Raw genomic sequence first — 6870 nt, 5'->3', positions numbered from 1 at the left:
CCATGGAGGTATCGTTTAGCCCTTTCTGAAAATCGCCTTGTCATATTTATTATATCTTTGTCTATCATTTTCATGTTCAGGTGAAGCAAGTTAGTTGGTTTAATTATATCTCAACTTCTATGTCCTATCTAGGTAGACTATGGTGCATATTGCCTTAGTCATTGTTTAAGCTAGAACAGATTTGGGCAAAAAACTAGCTTATTAGTATTTCGGATGGATCGCCATTAAGATTATCATTATATAATGATTCGAACTCAGTATGTTTAGTAACCATTGAGGATTTCCAAGGACACAGATTGCTAGCCTTGGTACACGTTTCGGATTGGTTCTGGTCACCCAAGGTGTGGACCCTGGAAGTTCCAAACGTGTCTTACATTGTTTCTTTTTGGCCAAAGTATTCCTCTGGGCACGCTATAAGACCCAGCGCTTCAGTTGAGAAGTCACTCTAGAATACTTTTATAGCAACAACCTTTAACGACATTTGAACTTCACCTTATTCCTTGAATCTTTCAGGTAAGTGTTGAAACTTTTGTAAATTCATCATTTTGCTTCTGAAGTATGTGTATCAACTTCATTAAAAACAACTCTCTTGGTGTCAGGTTAAAAGTCTGGTAACCTGACTTGATTAGACTAAATCTTGAATGAGGAATCATTCATAAACTCCTAAGTTATAAACTGTGTAAGTTCATTGTGTCACTAATTTTAGAATCTCATTTTTCAATTTCATCGCTCATCTTGACAATATTGTGAAATGGTATAACACTGTCTTATTGAATGTAATTCATGTATCATAGACTCTAGAATACGTTGACAATTATAGCAACAACCTAAGACGACATTTGAACTTCACCTTATTAGTCCTTGAATCTTTCAGGCGCCCATAAACTAGTCCCCCACCCCCATATTAGTACTCTTTCTTCGCTGACCATATTCAAACTAAGTTATTTTGGGGTTTTATTACAGAGCAAATGGCTAAGAGATCGAAAGCGACTGAGCTGGAAGATCCACTTATCGATATTCTTCGGCAATCGGAAATCGATGCTGACAAATTAAGGAGGAAGAGGGATGAGCTGGAGGAAAGGAAAAATGAAAACAAAATTCAAATGCAAATGTTGGCTGCTGCCCAATGCAATGTTCTCCCTCAATAGAAGTTGAATAAAATAATCAGTTTAATCAGTTACATAAGTAGTTGTTGGTCTGTTTGTGTTGTGCTGGTCACTTCATTTCGTGACTCGTCCGATGGTGGGGGGATGATCTGGCACTTTGACACATTTTCATTGTAACGTACTCCGACTTAGCTTCATAGTGACATGGTCACAAGTTTTGTCTTCAAAGCTAGTGACATCTTGGCCATGGTTAAAGTAAAATGCGAGGGGTAATACACACACGTGTACGTATCAGCTCAACGGGATTTTTATACGTGATACGGGATGGTAATACGTGATACGGGGTGGTGGTGCCGAAACTCTCTATTGACGTTCTTTAACGTTGTGTGACGTCATTCACAGTTAGTATCCGCACTTAAAACATTCTTCTACATGAAGTCACGCGATTGGGAAGAATTTTTGGACGGTTTTCATTTTGCCTTTTATTTTGGTGTTCTTTTTTAAAACTTGTTGGTGTGTTTTTAAAAAAAGACTTCTTCATCAGCATGCGCAAGTTCGTCGATGAATTCCCGGCCAGGCTCGTCATCATCTGCATTCGGTGCATTGGCTGGTTGAGGTCCCGGTGTAAAATGTCCTAGGATAGAATGCCCTGGAAACAAAGGATTCTATTATGCGCTTCAATCTCTGAGCTATTGACGGTCAGGGTCTCTATTGAACAATATTGCAGAATACAATAGGGCCGGACACTTTTTCCAGGGGGGCATTTGTTACTGTTACACCAACATCAATCTCGCATGGTTGCATGGCAGCTTCAAAGCTATGCTCCACGACTTCTGGACCAACAGCTCCCCACTCATCGCTGACCATAGTAACCACCTCCCGGAGACTTATAGGTTCGCATCGTCCAGCCTCATCCATCTGGTCCTTTTCCAAGTCTTCCAGGCAATTTTCGCATGACTTTTGAAAGAGTTCATGACGGAGACATCCAGAGGCTGTGCAAGAGACGTGCAGCCACCAGGAATACAGTGCAGGATTCCTCTTTCTTCAGTGATGCGTATCCTGAAATTCTCTGTGCTGTGGACCCGGAATTAATCGACTAACAGCTCGAAGAATTGCTATACTACCACTTCCTAGACGTATATGGTAAAAGGACTGGCTTCCCTCATCCGTTCAGTCTCATATGACGTAACGACAACGTTATCAGGGTTCCTCTTCAAGGGCGTCCAGCGCTCGAACGAATCCTCAGCGGAGAAGGTGATATGGGCTCGCAGCTTGTCGCCGTTTACTGCCACGCAGAGGGTTACGGTACATCCTAGCTTTGCCTTAGATCTTGGGGTTCGGATGTCAATAGATGTCGCCCTTTTCCCATTGAAGGTGTACATTGGGCGAAAGTCGAAGAGCGCAAAGGTCTCATTCATGTTTAACACGTTTCGCATAAGTATCCCGAAACGGTCGATGTTTTCGGTGACGACATCTCTGAAATCTTGGATGAAGGCATGCTACTTCATTTCGGATATCGGCGTGCTGTACTTCGTCACTCTTCGGAGGGTGGTGGAATTCTCCTGCCCAGTCTTTGGATGCTTGGAAGTTGTAAAGCTGCGGTTTGGCCTCTCCCATGGCTTGTCTACCGGTTTCGGTAAGGTCATGCCACTAGGCCAGGAGCAGTTCCAATGCTCTTTGCTGCAGATCATTAAACATGTTAAAGGTGAACAGTCAGTTTGCCAACAAAATAGCTATAATTGACTTTCTTTTGTATTTAAGTTCCACCAGAATGCTTTCATTACCAGTTTTATGCATGAAAACAATGCGTATAATGATTTATTACGCCTTTTCTGTAAGTACCTCGCAAAACGCACTCGATCCAAGCTGCGAACATATTAATAGCCCCGTGACGTCATTCATAGAACGAGTGCTGGGATCAGAAATGGCGACTGGACACTGATTACTGATCGTTTGGGAGAATGGTATGCCTATATTTTTACATGTAGCCAAGGCCAACAAGGTGTCAAGGGTAGAAGTGACGATGCCTGGTCTCCGTCCATGTCCTTCTGTTCCAATCCGTGCAGTGTCGGTGGTTTAAAGTTAATTTGAGTCGTAGTTCCACCTATCATAAAACCCCGTGTTTTTTTAAGACCCGTGTCTTCGCCGTGTGTCAAAAAACCCATGGCGCACTTACACCTATCAGTGGTGTGAAATAATTGTACTAGCCCCGGCGACAGGTGCGCTGTAGGTAGGGAGCTCTCCTGTATTTCTTTCCCGTTGGAGGGGAATTTCGCATGCGCAATACCGAGGCAACTACACTGCGCCATCTGTCACCGGATCTTAGAACTTGCAATTGCCGTGTCTATTCAGATTCCACCTACCAAAAAACCCGTGTCGAACACGGGTCTAAATTAGCCCCCGATTAGCCCCATCGAGCTCGATGGGGCTAATAGACACGGGGATTTGACACACGGGTCTATTTAGACACGGCAATTCATAGGTGTAAGCGCAAAAGACACGGGGATTTGAAAGGTGGAAGTACGACTCATGTTATCAAGGATGTGCAGTAGGGTTTCATGCAATTTCATGATTTAGCCTACTATAGGCTGCGCCTACATACAATCAATGCATGACATGCATACCCGGCCAGCCTTGCTAGGACATGACAACACTTAACTTAGCATTTCTATCCATGGACTAAGGCAGCACACAGTTGAGCATAAATGACCAGTCCTCATCATGATCGATGAGAGGACCAAGGACGGTGTACTGTAGTGTAGGGCCAGAGATGAAGATTGAGGGTCAAGTCCGCCCCCCCATCATCAGGGGACAGAATGGGATCAACAAATGAAGTAACTAGAATATTGATTGATTGATCTTTGTTTAATTTGTGTTTTATTTTTACATGTATATTACAAAGCATAATATATAATATCTGCTATCCTACTATATTTTGAGGTGCACATGCGGAAATTGCCAGACAACGGGTGATTTCAAAGTCAGTTTTTAGATTTAGTTTTAAAACCAAATGGAACACTAAAACCCTCGATTAAACCAGCATTGAAATGAAGTGGGTTTTAGATTCATCCTATTTCAAAGTCGGTGTTTGTTGGTTTTAGCATTATGTCCGGTTTTAGCTTAAAACTAAGAGATGGTTTTAGTGTCAAAAACTAACACCGGGACTAAAACTAAAACTCTCCACAACACTAGAAATGAAATCAGTTCTGGTGTTAGTTTTGACACTCAGTTTTAGCATTATCCTATTTCAAATTAGGTTTTAGTTTCACACTGAAACCAATTGGAACACCAAGGTCTGATCTTAATCCCAGCTCGGTGTTATATTTGGAAGATTTGTAGTGCATTTTGTATTACCAATAAAACTAATACCTTAGGCATTAACACCGAGTGGATTTCAAAGTTGGTGTTGGTGTTAAGAAAAAAAATCATGTTGTTCGTACCATTTCAAGAAATAGTTTCTGATATTTTGAACGCTGATGGGAATAATGATGGACGTGAAAGAAGACGACAAATTTATATAGATCGGAAGCGGTTACAATAGTGAAACAACAGTAACAACGACAACAACATGCATGTTCGGTTTTTCCAAGGTTTTATCTCTGTCCATCTTGGTGTTAGTTTTACCAGCAGAATAAAACCTCTTCTTAGTTTCAGCCCAGGTTTTAGGTGTTTAGATAAAACCAGTGTTGGTTTTAAACTAAAACCTCGAATTGGTCTTATCCAGACATAGGTTTTTAGGGGTAGAAATTAAGAATAAAACTGACACTAACACCCATCACTAAAACCAAAACCAACTTTGAAATCACTCAATGCCCACTGTGAGAGAATGTCGTTGCTGCATGGAAACAGAACAAGTTCCGAATAAAATTGCAGAAATATATTTCATTTCATTTCATTTCATTTCAACAACTTTATTGAGCACCAACATAAAATTATATACATAGTAAAACAACAGTGATGAAAATACAAATAAAACATATGGTCGAAATAACAGTAAAACTAGGTGCCCAAAAGGGAGCGCCAAAGGGTCAATTAAGACCCATTCACGGGACCCCTAAAAGAGTATAATAATTTTAATAAAAATGCAAAAGCATTCTTTTAATAGCGGCAAAAAGGACACCTGCAACGCCCAACCAATGAGCACGCGTTGTCCGGGTCAAAACGCTCCATCAGCTGGCTTTCATAAAAGTCCCTGACGGATCGCTTAAAGGTGTTAGGACTTGGTAGAGGATGTAAATAATGTGACCCCAACTGCATAGTCGATCATCCCGGATTTACTCTTGTATGCCTCAGCCCCTGGGGCCTGATTCACAAAGGTAGTTACGCATTCGTAAGCCGTACTTAGCGTATTTTACGCAGGAGTAACGACAACCTTACACACAATTCACAAAGCATGCGTAAGACATTCGTAACGAGTTCGTTGCGTGACGGATGCGTAACCCTTACCCACTAAAATGAATAGATCGTTGTAAATTGAATGCGGCGCGTTTTGGAGTAGCGATGAAATCCTTTTCTAGTGCATGGGATATACTGTATCGGCTGTATCGGATGACATATCCGGCCACCACGACCAACTTTCCGAGCACGCAAATTATTGAATATACTCAATCCAGGCCAAGTTAGATCGAATGAATGATGAGTTTCTTTTCAACGACAGACCAGTAGGCCTAGCTGAAATTGACACCATTTTCTAATCGCAATGGTCAGGACATCTCAGGCATGTGAGGCCTTTTTACACGGTGCGGGTTCGAACCGGATCGAGGAAGGTTTGCTTTTTTGCACGCTGATAGGAACCGATTTTGCGTGTAGAAAATACCCGAACCTTCCTCGGTCCGGTTCAAACCCGCACCATATAATGAAATGGCCAGGGCCATTGTGCTCACCTCATGTGGAGGAAAGATGGATAAAGAGCATGGTATTGTGTCATGTAGTGTTAGGTTTGATGTAGGTCCAAGCAATTACAATTTCCCCAAAATGGCCAATTTACAGTACATTCGACCTCTGTGACCTTGAAAAGTAGGTCAAATCAAAGAAGACCCGGGTGACACATTGAATGGTTGTTAGAATTAGATGTACCTATGATATAAAATTGGTGCCAATCGGGCAAGTCATTACTAGGAATAATGGCATTTTGAAGAATTTAGGATTTGGCCCCCTCCCTGAAGGCCAAACGGCAAATCAGATCGCACCAAACTTCAGTACCTGAGATCACCTGACCAAGGGGTACATGTGTACTTAATTTGTGATCAATAGTCATTGCAGTTAAGAAACGTGCCATAGTTACGGCCTGACGGCGAATTTACGCCATTTGACCTCTGTGACCTTGACAAGAAGGTCAAATTAAAAACTTGTGTGACATATACTGTATGGTGGTTAGATGTACCCATGATATCAAATTGGTGGCAATCGGGCAAGAAGTTAAGGAATAATTACATTTTTAAGGTTTTTGGATTTTGCCCCCTGGTGGTCAAGTGGTGAATCATATTGGACCAAACTTCGGTCCCTGAGATCACCTGACTAAGGGGTAAATGTGTACCAAATTTGGTATCAATAGTCATTGCAGTTTAGAAACGTGCCATCGTTACATCCTAACGGCCAATTTACACCATTTGACCTCTGTGACCTTGAAAAGGAGGTCAAATCAAAAACCCGGAGGATATATGATGCACCTTTGCTAGAAGTACCTACCATATTTTTTTCAAAATTTCCCGACTACTGTTAAGGGAGATATTGCATATTTTCACTTTTAACGTTTGGCCCCCTG

The sequence above is a fragment of the Lineus longissimus genome, chromosome 9 (assembly GCF_910592395.1).
Source record: "Lineus longissimus chromosome 9, tnLinLong1.2, whole genome shotgun sequence".
NCBI lineage: Eukaryota > Metazoa > Nemertea > Pilidiophora > Heteronemertea > Lineidae > Lineus > Lineus longissimus.
This window is presented reverse-complemented; position numbering follows the sequence as displayed.